The 18966-nt window shown below is 31.8% G+C and overlaps 4 non-coding genes across 4 annotated transcripts; all 4 read left to right on the top strand.

Moving 5' to 3' along the window:
* The first annotated feature begins 3277 nt into the window (after positions 1-3277).
* Positions 3278-3350, top strand: TRNAR-CCU (transfer RNA arginine (anticodon CCU)). Its single transcript has one exon. It is a non-coding gene; the product is annotated as a tRNA-Arg (tRNA).
* A 3887-nt stretch (positions 3351-7237) lies between these two features.
* Positions 7238-7310, top strand: TRNAR-CCU (transfer RNA arginine (anticodon CCU)). Its single transcript has one exon. It is a non-coding gene; the product is annotated as a tRNA-Arg (tRNA).
* Positions 7311-11198: 3888 nt separating this feature from the next.
* Positions 11199-11271, top strand: TRNAR-CCU (transfer RNA arginine (anticodon CCU)). The gene has a single exon. It is a non-coding gene; the product is annotated as a tRNA-Arg (tRNA).
* A 3881-nt stretch (positions 11272-15152) lies between these two features.
* TRNAR-CCU (transfer RNA arginine (anticodon CCU)) lies at positions 15153-15225 on the top strand. Its single transcript has one exon. It is a non-coding gene; the product is annotated as a tRNA-Arg (tRNA).
* The last annotated feature ends 3741 nt before the right edge of the window (positions 15226-18966 follow it).

Below are 18966 nucleotides of genomic sequence, written 5' to 3'. Positions count from 1 at the left end.
AACGGGTTATGTTAATATACCGTTAGTGTTCCATTTCAAATCCTTTTGGGAAATAATTTCCTTAAACAAAGTAACCTGTATTATTTTATAGGAGGATTCAAATAATAACAGTTGTTTTGTAACCTTTCACGTCAACATGTGACCGTTTTATGCATCTCGGCTACACCACCTATAAAATAAATTGAATATTAAAATCATATAAAAATCATAAAGTCAGCATTAATTATTCGTATAGTTGTCAACGTTTCTCTTAAACTCATTCAAATTTCGTGCATATACAACTTTCGAATGCAACGAATTCTATTAATTATTATGTCAAACCTTACAAACAATTCAATGTATTTTAAAAGTAGAAGAATAAAGTTGAACATCATATTCCAAATATGGACTAATCAGTGACCTATATGACAGATTATAAACTTTTAACCATTGCATTGAATATTTCTGTAAATACAACCTAAAATCCACCGCAACAGTGCACTGCAAGGACGCCTTTAGAAACTAGTGGAACACTTCTATGGTTAATAATAATTGAATATTTCTCTACTAACAACCTAAAATCTTGTTTGCTTTATCACCAGCAATTGTGCATAACATTGATGACTTTAGAAACTAATCGAACACTGCTATGATTAATAATAATTGAATATTTATCTTAATACAACGTAAGATCTTGTTTGCTTTACTACTAGCAACAGTACATCGCGTGGACGGCTTTAAAACTAATCGAACACTGCTAAGGTTAATAATAATTGAATATTTCTGTAAAGTCAATGTAAAATCATATTTGCCTAAATTCTAGCAACAGTACATCAATTGGGCGGCTTCAGAAAATAATGAAACACTGTTAATGTTAATCTCGTTTAAATCATACGTTTGATTCAAATTATCATAACCACAAAATCTTTGTTTTACATTTATTATAACTGAAAACCATCTACCATGTATTTGGTTCATTCCCTACATGATCTAAATCCTTTTGAAATCAGCAGCATACTTTGAACAGCTTGCAAAACACAAGACCATCATATCATCTGTGAATTTAAGTGTGTTTTTTCCAATTTATTCATTTATATCTTTGACGTAAATCAAAACAGTACAAAGATCCTAAGACACGTTTGTTAGTTATTCACTTGTGACACAACTATCGTTTCAATAAACTTCTCTATAAAATCACTTTTAGTTCTTTCATTCAGCCGTTCTTCTATCCAATTTGCTAATTTCTACCTCAAACCTATAGATATAATTTCTACCAGCCCCTCACATGGCATTTTTTGTTAACCAAGTCAGAATAAATGCAGTTATCTTGCTTTCCATCTGTTACGTTTATCAGATATTCAAGATGTGGAATGCTGCTTAAATTTTGTTCAGTAAAAATAGATTTTAAAAAATTAACAATCCGAACATCTCGTAACTATCAAATAACTTGAGTATTTAAAGAATCGTCATTAAACATTTTCTATATTCATACAGTATCTCAGAAATGGAATCAGTAGACCTTCTCACAACAAGTAATTCTTGTTGCATTCCACCAAATTTGATTTTTTCTAATTTTTAACCAAATTATCTTTATTCTTCATTCTTTGAGACATTGAACTTTGTAGATCAATGATCAGTTGTACCAAGATATTCCTCAATCATTTCTATATTTGAAGTTAACACTGAGGCCAAAATACCATTATTTCTTGAAGATTCCAAACTAATAGGTGAGCATATCCATCTTTAACAGTTTCCAAAATATTTCTCCCTCCTTGTTTCACTCTAGCATTTCCAAATCGATATTTTTAAATTAAAATTATTCATAATTACGACTTCATTAACAGCTAAGCTCTTGATCTCAATGTAAAGATTCTACCTAATTTCATCAGTATCATCTGTTGATCTCGAACAAATTTACTTTTCCCTTTATGGCTGAAACCCAAACGGATTCAACGTCATCCCTATCGTCTTTGATATTTTCTTCTTTAACACGATGTAACTCACATTTCCTCTTTTAAATTCTATCCGTATTAAGTAGCCTGTAACACAATATTCCAAAGCAACTTCTGTCATCAAAACCATCAGTTGTTAACAGTGTTTCAGTTGTTCTTATTATATCAAAACCCTCCAATCCCACTCGTACTGTACAGTCATCTATTTTATTTCTGATATTTCTAATCTATGAATAATAACAATAAAGCTTATTCTTATAATTACTTATATATTCATTTCCTTTGCTGAGCATTTGTCGGCCTCTTATTGTTTCCACATTTAGTTTTTCATTGCTCTCACTACTGTTTAGACTTATTTTAAAACAACACATTGAGCCGAGTTAACAGAGATATGAAACATAGCAGCACATGTCCATTTTAAATGTAAAATTTCATTCCTGAAAACGCGTTTCTTCCTCCGAACTGATCCCATAAAACACACCAGCAAACTCACTCATTTTTACCCACTATTCTTAACCCAGCTTTCATTCCTAGAGACGTACTTACGACTTTATCCCAACAGTTACTTCTGGACAGTATCACCAACACAATAAAATGTGGCCTTTTTCCTCTTTTGGTTTCAACAATCCTTTCTACTTTCTGATTACGTTCTATGACCTAAGTAACTAGTTTTACATGTACCACAATACCTGTATATCACCAAGTCCCCTTTGTTATATCTTCTGTTCTGTCAGTTATAGTCCTTCGTCTGTACAGCGTAATGTCTTCGGTCTTATGTTGGAAGAAACGGTGTTTCCGTTACCAAAGCACTGATAGCCCTCGTGTAGCTATGTAATTTACAAGAAAAATTGTCTGTTATATATCTTCCCCCTGTGTACCATAACATGAAATTTTGTCTCTATATTTTCCCTCAGACTATTCTGTCCACAAGTCTTGTCAATGAGTCACCTTTCATTATCACCGTCTTATCATCCACGCGCTACTGTGACCCTCATTTGTTTTCTTTCTTCTTCCCTCCAATTGTTACTCATCTACAGAAGTTGAAATCTGTTGCTCAACAGAATAGGGTCATTACTATAACATTAATTAATTTTAGCCTTAATAGTACTCTTTCTACATCCTGAAAGTGAATGCCAGCTGAACTGCTCCTTGCATATAATAGTTCAAGCTGCTCCTGAAATGTGAACTGGAACAAATTTATGACAGAATATATTTTGTCTAAGATTAATATTCCATGTTCAATATTCTATAATTATAAAGTAAAGGCAACATAAATTATAAAATGTAAGAATGTCGTATACAATTGAGAATTACCATCAGTGTATTAAGGGATAATAATTAAACACGTCCTCGTGGCCTAATGGATAAGGCGTCGGTCTCCTAAACCGAAGACTGCGGGTTCGAGTCCCGCCGAGGATAAGAGTAGAGTGCAACCCAGAATTATTTAATTATTTTTAAAGCTGATGAAAGAAGCTTTCTTCACATGACCTCTTTCTCCACTGCTGGTATAAAACCCGCTTGAAGAAAACGCAATATACGGACCTTCACTGCGTTATATTCTGTACATGTTCAGGAGGGCCGAACGTGTACATACATAAATCCACTTCAATCTATAAATTGTGTCTCTCCTACACTATAATTTTTATTTCAAAATGCTTCGAGTTATGGTTTTTCATTATAGTAATGGAATATTGTAAGTGTTCAAGAGTCTCTAAAGTGTGCAAATTGATAAAAATAGCATTTTAAATTTTGATTTAAACAAATTTTGGAAATATTGTTTATTGTTGAAACTTCAACAGTAATATAAATAAAGGACAAACAACCTTTTTTATTTCTTCAATTTTTCTACGTTCATTTTAAATGTACATATCTTTATGTACGTTCTTTATTAAATTTTTTTTAGAATATTTCCTCAATCATTTAAATTTTTCAAATTACTATTAACGTATTTTGAATTGTATCTTTTTTCCTACATCATGTTGCATCGTATTATATCCGATTAATTTACAATAAACTCAATATAACGAACGGGTTATGTTAATATACCGTTAGTGTTCCATTTCAAATCCTTTTGGGAAATAATTTCCTTAAACAAAGTAACCTGTATTATTTTATAGGAGGATTCAAATAATAACAGTTGTTTTGTAACCTTTCACGTCAACATGTGACCGTTTTATGCATCTCGGCTACACCACCTATAAAATAAATTGAATATTAAAATCATATAAAAATCATAAAGTCAGCATTAATTATTCGTATAGTTGTCAACGTTTCTCTTAAACTCATTCAAATTTCGTGCATATACAACTTTCGAATGCAACGAATTCTATTAATTATTATGTCAAACCTTACAAACAATTCAATGTATTTTAAAAGTAGAAGAATAAAGTTGAACATCATATTCCAAATATGGACTAATCAGTGACCTATATGACAGATTATAAACTTTTAACCATTGCATTGAATATTTCTGTAAATACAACCTAAAATCCACCGCAACAGTGCACTGCAAGGACGCCTTTAGAAACTAGTGGAACACTTCTATGGTTAATAATAATTGAATATTTCTCTACTAACAACCTAAAATCTTGTTTGCTTTATCACCAGCAATTGTGCATAACATTGATGACTTTAGAAACTAATCGAACACTGCTATGATTAATAATAATTGAATATTTATCTTAATACAACGTAAGATCTTGTTTGCTTTACTACTAGCAACAGTACATCGCGTGGACGGCTTTAAAAACTAATCGAACACTGCTAAGGTTAATAATAATTGAATATTTCTGTAAAGTCAATGTAAAATCATATTTGCCTAAATTCTAGCAACAGTACATCAATTGGGCGGCTTCAGAAAATAATGAAACACTGTTAATGTTAATCTCGTTTAAATCATACGTTTGATTCAAATTATCATAACCACAAAATCTTTGTTTTACATTTATTATAACTGAAAACCATCTACCATGTATTTGGTTCATTCCCTACATGATCTAAATCCTTTGAAATCAGCAGCATACTTTGAACAGCTTGCAAAACACAAGACCATCATATCATCTGTGAATTTAAGTGTGTTTTTTCCAATTTATTCATTTATATCTTTGACGTAAATCAAAACAGTACAAAGATCCTAAGACACGTTTGTTAGTTATTCACTTGTGACACAACTATCGTTTCAATAAACTTCTCTATAAAATCACTTTTAGTTCTTTCATTCAGCCGTTCTTCTATCCAATTTGCTAATTTCTACCTCAAACCTATAGATATAATTTCTACCAGCCCCTCACATGGCATTTTTTGTTAACCAAGTCAGAATAAATGCAGTTATCTTGCTTTCCATCTGTTACGTTTATCAGATATTCAAGATGTGGAATGCTGCTTAAATTTTGTTCAGTAAAAATAGATTTTAAAAAATTAACAATCCGAACATCTCGTAACTATCAAATAACTTGAGTATTTAAAGAATCGTCATTAAACATTTTCTATATTCATACAGTATCTCAGAAATGGAATCAGTAGACCTTCTCACAACAAGTAATTCTTGTTGCATTCCACCAAATTTGATTTTTTCTAATTTTTAACCAAATTATCTTTATTCTTCATTCTTTGAGACATTGAACTTTGTAGATCAATGATCAGTTGTACCAAGATATTCCTCAATCATTTCTATATTTGAAGTTAACACTGAGGCCAAAATACCATTATTTCTTGAAGATTCCAAACTAATAGGTGAGCATATCCATCTTTAACAGTTTCCAAAATATTTCTCCCTCCTTGTTTCACTCTAGCATTTCCAAATCGATATTTTTAAATTAAAATTATTCATAATTACGACTTCATTAACAGCTAAGCTCTTGATCTCAATGTAAAGATTCTACCTAATTTCATCAGTATCATCTGTTGATCTCGAACAAATTTACTTTTCCCTTTATGGCTGAAACCCAAACGGATTCAACGTCATCCCTATCGTCTTTGATATTTTCTTCTTTAACACGATGTGACTCACATTTCCTCTTTTCAATTCTATCCGTATTAAATAGCCTGTAACACAATATTCCAAAGCAACTTCTGTCATCAAAACCATCAGTTGTTAGCAGTGTTTCAGTTGTTCTTATTATATCAAAACCCTCCAATCCCACTCGTACTGTACAGTCATCTATTTTATTTCTGATATTTCTAATCTATGAATAATAACAATAAAGCTTATTCTTATAATTACTTATATATTCATTTCCTTTGCTGAGCATTTGTCGGCCTCTTATTGTTTCCACATTTAGTTTTTCATTGCTCTCACTACTGTTTAGCCTTATTTTAAAACAACACATTGAGCCGAGTTAACAGAGATATGAAACATAGCAGCACATGTCGATTTTAAATGTAAAAAATTCATTCCTGAAAACGCGTTTCTTCCTCCGAACTGATCCCAAAAAACACACCAGCAAACTCACTCATTTTTACCCACTATTCTTAACCCAGCTTTCATTCCTAGAGACGTACTTACGATTTTATCCCAACAGTTACTTCTGGACAGTATCACCAACACAATAAAAATGTGGCCTTTTTCCTCTTTTGGTTTCAACAATCCTTTCTACTTTTTGATTACGTTCTATGACCTAAGTAACTAGTCTTACATGTACCACAATACCTGTATATCACCAAGTCCCCTTTGTTATATCTTCTGTTCTGTCAGTTATAGTCCTCCATCTGTACTGCGTAATGTCTTCGGTGTTATGTCGGAAAAAGCGGTGTTTCCGTAACCAAAGCACTGATAGCCCTCGTGTAGCTATGTAATTTACAAGAAAAATTGTCTGTTATATATCTTCCCCCTGTGTACCATAACATGAAATTTTGTCTCTATATTTTCCCTTCAGACTATTCTGTCCACAACTCTTGTCAATGAGTCACCTTTCATTATCACCGTCTTATCATCCACGCGCTACTGTGACCCTCATTTGTTTTCTTTCTTCTTCCCTCCAATTGTTACTCATCTACAGAAGTTGAAATCTGTTGCTCAACAGAATAGGGTCATTACTATAACATTAATTAATTTTAGCCTTAATAGTACTTTTTCTACATCCTGAAAGTGAATGCCAGCTGAACTGCTCCTTGCATATAATAGTTCAAGCTGCTCCTGAAATGTGAACTGGAACAAATTTATGACAGAATATATTTTGTCTAAGATTAATATTCCATGTTCAATATTCTATAATTATAAAGTAAAGGCAACATAAATTATAAAATGTAAGAATGTCGTATACAATTGAGAATTACCATCAGTGTATTAAGGGATAATAATTAAACACGTCCTCGTGGCCTAATGGATAAGGCGTCGGTCTCCTAAACCGAAGACTGCGGGTTCGAGTCCCGCCGAGGATAAGAGTAGAGTGCAACCCAGAATTATTTAATTATTTTTAAAGCTGATGAAAGAAGCTTTCTTCACATGACCTCTTTCTCCACTGCTGGTATAAAACCCGCTTGAAGAAAACGCAATATACGGACCTTCACTGCGTTATATTCTGTACATGTTCAGGGAGGGCCGAACGTGTACATACATAAATCCACTTCAATCTATAAATTGTGTCTCTCCTACACTATAATTTTATTTCAAAATGCTTCGAGTTATGGTTTTCATTATAGTAATGGAATATTGTAAGTGTTCAAGAGTCTCTAAAGTGTGCAAATTGATAAAAATAGCATTTTAAATTTTGATTTAAACAAATTTTGGAAATATTGTTTATTGTTGAAACTTCAACAGTAATATAAATAAAGGACAAACAACCTTTTTTATTTCTTCAATTTTTCTACGTTCATTTTAAATGTACATATCTTTATGTACGTTCTTTATTAAATTTTTTTTTAGAATATTTCCTCAATCATTTAAATTTTTCAAATTACTATTAACGTATTTTTGAATTGTATCTTTTTTCCTACATCATGTTGCATCGTATTATATCCGATTAATTTACAATAAACTCAATATAACGAACGGGTTATGTTAATATACCGTTAGTGTTCCATTTCAAATCCTTTTGGAAATAATTTCCTTAAACAAAGTAACCTGTATTATTTTATAGGAGGATTCAAATAATAACAGTTGTTTTGTAACCTTTCACGTCAACATGTGACCGTTTTATGCATCTCGGCTACACCACCTATAAAATAAATTGAATATTAAAATCATATAAAAATCATAAAGTCAGCATTAATTATTCGTATAGTTGTCAACGTTTCTCTTAAACTCATTCAAATTTCGTGCATATACAACTTTCGAATGCAACGAATTCTATTAATTATTATGTCAAACCTTACAAACAATTCAATGTATTTTAAAAGTAGAAGAATAAAGTTGAACATCATATTCCAAATATGGACTAATCAGTGACCTATATGACAGATTATAAACTTTTAACCATTGCATTGAATATTTCTGTAAATACAACCTAAAATCCACCGCAACAGTGCACTGCAAGGACGCCTTTAGAAACTAGTGGAACACTTCTATGGTTAATAATAATTGAATATTTCTCTACTAACAACCTAAAATCTTGTTTGCTTTATCACCAGCAATTGTGCATAACATTGATGACTTTAGAAACTAATCGAACACTGCTATGATTAATAATAATTGAATATTTATCTTAATACAACGTAAGATCTTGTTTGCTTTACTACTAGCAACAGTACATCGCGTGGACGGCTTTAAAAACTAATCGAACACTGCTAAGGTTAATAATAATTGAATATTTCTGTAAAGTCAATGTAAAATCATATTTGCCTAAATTCTAGCAACAGTACATCAATTGGGCGGCTTCAGAAAATAATGAAACACTGTTAATGTTAATCTCGTTTAAATCATACGTTTGATTCAAATTATCATAACCACAAAATCTTTGTTTTACATTTATTATAACTGAAAACCATCTACCATGTATTTGGTTCATTCCCTACATGATCTAAATCCTTTTGAAATCAGCAGCATACTTTGAACAGCTTGCAAAACACAAGACCATCATATCATCTGTGAATTTAAGTGTGTTTTTTCCAATTTATTCATTTATATCTTTGACGTAAATCAAAACAGTACAAAGATCCTAAGACACGTTTGTTAGTTATTCACTTGTGACACAACTATCGTTTCAATAAACTTCTCTATAAAATCACTTTTAGTTCTTTCATTCAGCCGTTCTTCTATCCAATTTGCTAATTTCTACCTCAAACCTATAGATATAATTTCTACCAGCCCCTCACATGGCATTTTTTGTTAACCAAGTCAGAATAAATGCAGTTATCTTGCTTTCCATCTGTTACGTTTATCAGATATTCAAGATGTGGAATGCTGCTTAAATTTTGTTCAGTAAAATAGATTTTAAAAAATTAACAATCCGAACATCTCGTAACTATCAAATAACTTGAGTATTTAAAGAATCGTCATTAAACATTTTCTATATTCATACAGTATCTCAGAAATGGAATCAGTAGACCTTCTCACAACAAGTAATTCTTGTTGCATTCCACCAAATTTGATTTTTTCTAATTTTTAACCAAATTATCTTTATTCTTCATTCTTTGAGACATTGAACTTTGTAGATCAATGATCAGTTGTACCAAGATATTCCTCAATCATTTCTATATTTGAAGTTAACACTGAGGCCAAAATACCATTATTTCTTGAAGATTCCAAACTAATAGGTGAGCATATCCATCTTTAACAGTTTCCAAAATATTTCTCCCTCCTTGTTTCACTCTAGCATTTCCAAATCGATATTTTTAAATTAAAATTATTCATAATTACGACTTCATTAACAGCTAAGCTCTTGATCTCAATGTAAAGATTCTACCTAATTTCATCAGTATCATCTGTTGATCTCGAACAAATTTACTTTTCCCTTTATGGCTGAAACCCAAACGGATTCAACGTCATCCCTATCGTCTTTGATATTTTCTTCTTTAACACGATGTAACTCACATTTCCTCTTTTAAATTCTATCCGTATTAAGTAGCCTGTAACACAATATTCCAAAGCAACTTCTGTCATCAAAACCATCAGTTGTTAACAGTGTTTCAGTTGTTCTTATTATATCAAAACCCTCCAATCCCACTCGTACTGTACAGTCATCTATTTTATTTCTGATATTTCTAATCTATGAATAATAACAATAAAGCTTATTCTTATAATTACTTATATATTCATTTCCTTTGCTGAGCATTTGTCGGCCTCTTATTGTTTCCACATTTAGTTTTTCATTGCTCTCACTACTGTTTAGCCGTATTTTAAAACAACACATTGAGCCGAGTTAACAGAGATATGAAACATAGCAGCACATGTCCATTTTAAATGTAAAAAATTCATTCCTGAAAACGCGTTTCTTCCTCCGAACTGATCCCATAAAACACACCAGCAAACTCACTCATTTTTTACCCACTATTCTTAACCCAGCTTTCATTCCTAGAGACGTACTTACGACTTTATCCCAACAGTTACTTCTGGACAGTATCACCAACACAATAAAAATGTGGCCTTTTTCCTCTTTTGGTTTCAACAATCCTTTCTACTTTTTGATTACGTTCTATGACTTAAGTAACTAGTTTTACATGTACCACAATACCTGTATATCACCAAGTCCCCTTTGTTATATCTTCTGTTCTGTCAGTTATAGTCCTCCATCTGTACAGCGTAATGTCTTCGGTCTTATGTTGGAAGAAACGGTGTTTCCGTTACCAAAGCACTGATAGCCCTCGTGTAGCTATGTAATTTACAAGAAAAATTGTCTGTTATATATCTTCCCCCTGTGTACCATAACATGAAATTTTCTCTCTATATTTTCCCCTCAGACTATTCTGTCCACAAGTCTTGTCAATGAGTCACCTTTCATTATCACCGTCTTATCATCCACGCGCTACTGTGACCCTCATTTGTTTTCTTTCTTCTTCCCTCCAATTGTTACTCATCTACAGAAGTTGAAATCTGTTGCTCAACAGAATAGGGTCATTACTATAACATTAATTAATTTTAGCCTCAATAGTACTCTTTCTACATCCTGAAAGTGAATGCCAGCTGAACTGCTCCTTGCATATAATAGTTCAAGCTGCTCCTGAAATGTGAACTGGAACAAATTTATGACAGAATATATTTTGTCTAAGATTAATATTCCATGTTCAATATTCTATAATTATAAAGTAAAGGCAACATAAATTATAAAATGTAAGAATGTCGTATACAATTGAGAATTACCATCAGTGTATTAAGGGATAATAATTAAACACGTCCTCGTGGCCTAATGGATAAGGCGTCGGTCTCCTAAACCGAAGACTGCGGGTTCGAGTCCCGCCGAGGATAAGAGTAGAGTGCAACCCAGAATTATTTAATTATTTTTAAAGCTGATGAAAGAAGCTTTCTTCACATGACATTTTTCTCCACTGCTGGTATAAAACCCGCTTGAAGAAAACGCAATATACGGACCTTCACTGCGTTATATTCTGTACATGTTCAGGGAGGGCCGAACGTGTACATACATAAATCCACTTCAATCTATAAATTGTGTCTCTCCTACACTATAATTTTTATTTCAAAATGCTTCGAGTTATGGTTTTTCATTATAGTAATGGAATATTGTAAGTGTTCAAGAGTCTCTAAAGTGTGCAAATTGATAAAAATAGCATTTTAAATTTTGATTTAAACAAATTTTGGAAATATTGTTTATTGTTGAAACTTCAACAGTAATATAAATAAAGGACAAACAACCTTTTTATTTCTTCAATTTTTCTACGTTCATTTTAAATGTACATATCTTTATGTACGTTCTTTATTAAATTTTTTTTAGAATATTTCCTCAATCATTTAAATTTTCAAATTACTATTAACGTATTTTGAATTGTATCTTTTTTCCTACATCATGTTGCATCGTATTATATCCGATTAATTTACAATAAACTCAATATAACGAACGGGTTATGTTAATATACCGTTAGTGTTCCATTTCAAATCCTTTTGGAAATAATTTCCTTAAACAAAGTAACCTGTATTATTTTATAGGAGGATTCAAATAATAACAGTTGTTTTGTAACCTTTCACGTCAACATGTGACCGTTTTATGCATCTCGGCTACACCACCTATAAAATAAATTGAATATTAAAATCATATAAAAATCATAAAGTCAGCATTAATTATTCGTATAGTTGTCAACGTTTCACTTAAACTCATTCAAATTTCGTGCATATACAACTTTCGAATGCAACGAATTCTATTAATTATTATGTCAAACCTTACAAACAATTCAATGTATTTTAAAAGTAGAAGAATAAAGTTGAACATCATATTCCAAATATGGACTAATCAGTGACCTATATGACAGATTATAAACTTTTAACCATTGCATTGAATATTTCTGTAAATACAACCTAAAATCCACCGCAACAGTGCACTGCAAGGACGCCTTTAGAAACTAGTGGAACACTTCTATGGTTAATAATAATTGAATATTTCTCTACTAACAACCTAAAATCTTGTTTGCTTTATCACCAGCAATTGTGCATAACATTGATGACTTTAGAAACTAATCGAACACTGCTATGATTAATAATAATTGAATATTTATCTTAATACAACGTAAGATCTTGTTTGCTTTACTACTAGCAACAGTACATCGCGTGGACGGCTTTAAAACTAATCGAACACTGCTAAGGTTAATAATAATTGAATATTTCTGTAAAGTCAATGTAAAATCATATTTGCCTAAATTCTAGCAACAGTACATCAATTGGGCGGCTTCAGAAAATAATGAAACACTGTTAATGTTAATCTCGTTTAAATCATACGTTTGATTCAAATTATCATAACCACAAAATCTTTGTTTTACATTTATTATAACTGAAAACCATCTACCATGTATTTGGTTCATTCCCTACATGATCTAAATCCTTTTGAAATCAGCAGCATACTTTGAACAGCTTGCAAAACACAAGACCATCATATCATCTGTGAATTTAAGTGTGTTTTTTCCAATTTATTCATTTATATCTTTGACGTAAATCAAAACAGTACAAAGATCCTAAGACACGTTTGTTAGTTATTCACTTGTGACACAACTATCGTTTCAATAAACTTCTCTATAAAATCACTTTTAGTTCTTTCATTCAGCCGTTCTTCTATCCAATTTGCTAATTTCTACCTCAAACCTATAGATATAATTTCTACCAGCCCCTCACATGGCATTTTTTGTTAACCAAGTCAGAATAAATGCAGTTATCTTGCTTTCCATCTGTTACGTTTATCAGATATTCAAGATGTGGAATGCTGCTTAAATTTTGTTCAGTAAAAATAGATTTTAAAAAATTAACAATCCGAACATCTCGTAACTATCAAATAACTTGAGTATTTAAAGAATCGTCATTAAACATTTTCTATATTCATACAGTATCTCAGAAATGGAATCAGTAGACCTTCTCACAACAAGTAATTCTTGTTGCATTCCACCAAATTTGATTTTTTCTAATTTTTAACCAAATTATCTTTATTCTTCATTCTTTGAGACATTGAACTTTGTAGATCAATGATCAGTTGTACCAAGATATTCCTCAATCATTTCTATATTTGAAGTTAACACTGAGGCCAAAATACCATTATTTCTTGAAGATTCCAAACTAATAGGTGAGCATATCCATCTTTAACAGTTTCCAAAATATTTCTCCCTCCTTGTTTCACTCTAGCATTTCCAAATCGATATTTTTAAATTAAAATTATTCATAATTACGACTTCATTAACAGCTAAGCTCTTGATCTCAATGTAAAGATTCTACCTAATTTCATCAGTATCATCTGTTGATCTCGAACAAATTTACTTTTCCCTTTATGGCTGAAACCCAAACGGATTCAACGTCATCCCTATCGTCTTTGATATTTTCTTCTTTAACACGATGTAACTCACATTTCCTCTTTTAAATTCTATCCGTATTAAGTAGCCTGTAACACAATATTCCAAAGCAACTTCTGTCATCAAAACCATCAGTTGTTAACAGTGTTTCAGTTGTTCTTATTATATCAAAACCCTCCAATCCCACTCGTACTGTACAGTCATCTATTTTATTTCTGATATTTCTAATCTATGAATAATAACAATAAAGCTTATTCTTATAATTACTTATATATTCATTTCCTTTGCTGAGCATTTGTCGGCCTCTTATTGTTTCCACATTTAGTTTTCATTGCTCTCACTACTGTTTAGCCGTATTTTAAAACAACACATTGAGCCGAGTTAACAGAGATATGAAACATAGCAGCACATGTCGATTTTAAATGTAAACATTTCATTCCTGAAAACGCGTTTCTTCCTCCGAACTGATCCCATAAAACACACCAGCAAACTCACTCATTTTTACCCACTATTCTTAACCCAGCTTTCATTCCTAGAGACGTACTTACGATTTTATCCCAACAGTTACTTCTGGACAGTATCACCAACACAATAAAATGTGGCCTTTTTCCTCTTTTGGTTTCAACAATCCTTTCTACTTTTGATTACGTTCTATGACCTAAGTAACTAGTTTTACATGTACCACAATACCTGTATATCACCAAGTCCCCTTTGTTATATCTTCTGTTCTGTCAGTTATAGTCCTCCATCTGTACAGCGTAATGTCTTCGGTCTTATGTTGGAAGAAACGGTGTTTCCGTTACCAAAGCACTGATAGCCCTCGTGTAGCTATGTAATTTACAAGAAAAATTGTCTGTTATATATCTTCCCCCTGTGTACCATAACATGAAATTTTGTCTCTATATTTTCCCTCAGACTATTCTGTCCACAAGTCTTGTCAATGAGTCACCTTTCATTATCACCGTCTTATCATCCACGCGCTACTGTGACCCTCATTTGTTTTCTTTCTTCTTCCCTCCAATTGTTACTCATCTACAGAAGTTGAAATCTGTTGCTCAACAGAATAGGGTCATTACTATAACATTAATTAATTTTAGCCTTAATAGTACTCTTTCTACATCCTGAAAGTGAATGCCAGCTGAACTGCTCCTTGCATATAATAGTTCAAGCTGCTCCTGAAATGTGAACTGGAACAAATTTATGACAGAATATATTTTGTCTAAGATTAATATTCCATGTTCAATATTCTATAATTATAAAGTAAAGGCAACATAAATTATAAAATGTAAGAATGTCGTATACAATTGAGAATTACCATCAGTGTATTAAGGGATAATAATTAAACACGTCCTCGTGGCCTAATGGATAAGGCGTCGGTCTCCTAAACCGAAGACTGCGGGTTCGAGTCCCGCCGAGGATAAGAGTAGAGTGCAACCCAGAATTATTTAATTATTTTTAAAGCTGATGAAAGAAGCTTTCTTCACATGACATTTTTCTCCACTGCTGGTATAAAACCCGCTTGAAGAAAACGCAATATACGGACCTTCACTGCGTTATATTCTGTACATGTTCAGGGAGGGCCGAACGTGTACATACATAAATCCACTTCAATCTATAAATTGTGTCTCTCCTACACTATAATTTTTATTTCAAAATGCTTCGAGTTATGGTTTTTCATTATAGTAATGGAATATTGTAAGTGTTCAAGAGTCTCTAAAGTGTGCAAATTGATAAAAATAGCATTTTAAATTTTGATTTAAACAAATTTTGGAAATATTGTTTATTGTTGAAACTTCAACAGTAATATAAATAAAGGACAAACAACCTTTTTATTTCTTCAATTTTTCTACGTTCATTTTAAATGTACATATCTTTATGTACGTTCTTTATTAAATTTTTTTTAGAATATTTCCTCAATCATTTAAATTTTTCAAATTACTATTAACGTATTTTTGAATTGTATTCTTTTTCCTACATCATGTTGCATCGTATTATATCCGATTAATTTACAATAAACTCAATATAACGAACGGGTTATGTTAATATACCGTTAGTGTTCCATTTCAAATCCTTTTGGAAATAATTTCCTTAAACAAAGTAACCTGTATTATTTTATAGGAGGATTCAAATAATAACAGTTGTTTTTGTAACCTTTCACGTCAACATGTGACCGTTTTATGCATCTCGGCTACACCACCTATAAAATAAATTGAATATTAAAATCATATAAAAATCATAAAGTCAGCATTAATTATTCGTATAGTTGTCAACGTTTCTCTTAAACTCATTCAAATTTCGTGCATATACAACTTTCGAATGCAACGAATTCTATTAATTATTATGTCAAACCTTACAAACAATTCAATGTATTTTAAAAGTAGAAGAATAAAGTTGAACATCATATTCCAAATATGGACTAATCAGTGACCTATATGACAGATTATAAACTTTAACCATTGCATTGAATATTTCTGTAAATACAACCTAAAATCCACCGCAACAGTGCACTGCAAGGACGCCTTTAGAAACTAGTGGAACACTTCTATGGTTAATAATAATTGAATATTTCTCTACTAACAACCTAAAATCTTGTTTGCTTTATCACCAGCAATTGTGCATAACATTGATGACTTTAGAAACTAATCGAACACTGCTATGATTAATAATAATTGAATATTTATCTTAATACAACGTAAGATCTTGTTTGCTTTACTACTAGCAACAGTACATCGCGTGGACGGCTTTAAAAGCTAATCGAACACTGCTAAGGTTAATAATAATTGAATATTTCTGTAAAGTCAATGTAAAATCATATTTGCCTAAATTCTAGCAACAGTACATCAATTGGGCGGCTTCAGAAAATAATGAAACACTGTTAATGTTAATCTCGTTTAAATCATACGTTTGATTCAAATTATCATAACCACAAAATCTTTGTTTTACATTTATTATAACTGAAAACCATCTACCATGTATTTGGTTCATTCCCTACATGATCTAAATCCTTTTGAAATCAGCAGCATACTTTGAACAGCTTGCAAAACACAAGACCATCATATCATCTGTGAATTTAAGTGTGTTTTTTTCCAATTTATTCATTTATATCTTTGACGTAAATCAAAACAGTACAAAGATCCTAAGACACGTTTGTTAGTTATTCACTTGTGACACAACTATCGTTTCAATAAACTTCTCTATAAAATCACTTTTAGTTCTTTCATTCAGCCGTTCTTCTATCCAATTTGCTAATTTCTACCTCAAACCTATAGATATAATTTCTACCAGCCCCTCACATGGCATTTTTTGTTAACCAAGTCAGAATAAATGCAGTTATCTTGCTTTCCATCTGTTACGTTTATCAGATATTCAAGATGTGGAATGCTGCTTAAATTTTGTTCAGTAAAAATAGATTTTAAAAAATTAACAATCCGAACATCTCGTAACTATCAAATAACTTGAGTATTTAAAGAATCGTCATTAAACATTTTCTATATTCATACAGTATCTCAGAAATGGAATCAGTAGACCTTCTCACAACAAGTAATTCTTGTTGCATTCCACCAAATTTGATTTTTTTCTAATTTTTAACCAAATTATCTTTATTCTTCATTCTTTGAGACATTGAACTTTGTAGATCAATGATCAGTTGTACCAAGATATTCCTCAATCATTTCTATATTTGAAGTTAACACTGAGGCCAAAATACCATTATTTCTTGAAGATTCCAAACTAATAGGTGAGCATATCCATCTTTAACAGTTTCCAAAATATTTCTCCCTCCTTGTTTCACTCTAGCATTTCCAAATCGATATTTTTAAATTAAAATTATTCATAATTACGACTTCATTAACAGCTAAGCTCTTGATCTCAATGTAAAGATTCTACCTAATTTCATCAGTATCATCTGTTGATCTCGAACAAATTTACTTTTCCCTTTATGGCTGAAACCCAAACGGATTCAACGTCATCCCTATCGTCTTTGATATTTTCTTCTTTAACACGATGTAACTCACATTTCCTCTTTTAAATTCTATCCGTATTAAGTAGCCTGTAACACAATATTCCAAAGCAACTTCTGTCATCAAAACCATCAGTTGTTAACAGTGTTTCAGTTGTTCTTATTATATCAAAACCCTCCAATCCCACTCGTACTGTACAGTCATCTATTTTATTTCTGATATTTCTAATCTATGAATAATAACAATAAAGCTTATTCTTATAATTACTTATATATTCATTTCCTTTGCTGAGCATTTGTCGGCCTCTTATTGTTTCCACATTTAGTTTTTCATTGCTCTCACTACTGTTTAGCCGTATTTTAAAACAACACATTGAGCCGAGTTAACAGAGATATGAAACATAGCAGCACATGTCCATTTTAAATGTAAAATTTCATTCCTGAAAACGCGTTTCTTCCTCCGAACTGATCCCATAAAACACACCAGCAAACTCACTCATTTTACCCACTATTCTTAACCCAGCTTTCATTCCTAGAGACGTACTTACGACTTTATCCCAACAGTTACTTCTGGACAGTATCACCAACACAATAAAATGTGGCCTTTTTCCTCTTTTGGTTTCAACAATCCTTTCTACTTTTGATTACGTTCTATGACCTAAGTAACTAGTTTTACATGTACCACAATACCTGTATATCACCAAGTCCCCTTTGTTATATCTTCTGTTCTGTCAGTTATAGTCCTCCATCTGTACAGCGTAATGTCTTCGGTCTTATGTTGGAAGAAACGGTGTTTCCGTTACCAAAGCACTGATAGCCCTCGTGTAGCTATGTAATTTACAAGAAAAATTGTCTGTTATATATCTTCCCCCTGTGTACCATAACATGAAATTTTGTCTCTATATTTTCCCCTCAGACTATTCTGTCCACAAGTCTTGTCAATGAGTCACCTTTCATTATCACCGTCTTATCATCCACGCGCTACTGTGACCCTCATTTGTTTTCTTTCTTCTTCCCTCCAATTGTTACTCATCTACAGAAGTTGAAATCTGTTGCTCAACAGAATAGGGTCATTACTATAACATTAATTAATTTTAGCCTTAATAGTACTCTTTCTACATCCTGAAAGTGAATGCCAGCTGAACTGCTCCTTGCATATAATAGTTCAAGCTGCTCCTGAAATGTGAACTGGAACAAATTTAT

The sequence above is a fragment of the Tachypleus tridentatus genome, chromosome 9, assembly GCF_004210375.1.
Source record: "Tachypleus tridentatus isolate NWPU-2018 chromosome 9, ASM421037v1, whole genome shotgun sequence".
In the NCBI taxonomy this organism is placed as follows: domain Eukaryota; kingdom Metazoa; phylum Arthropoda; class Merostomata; order Xiphosura; family Limulidae; genus Tachypleus; species Tachypleus tridentatus.
The sequence above is the reverse complement of the archived record's forward strand: the minus strand, read 5'-3'. Positions and strand labels throughout refer to the sequence as shown.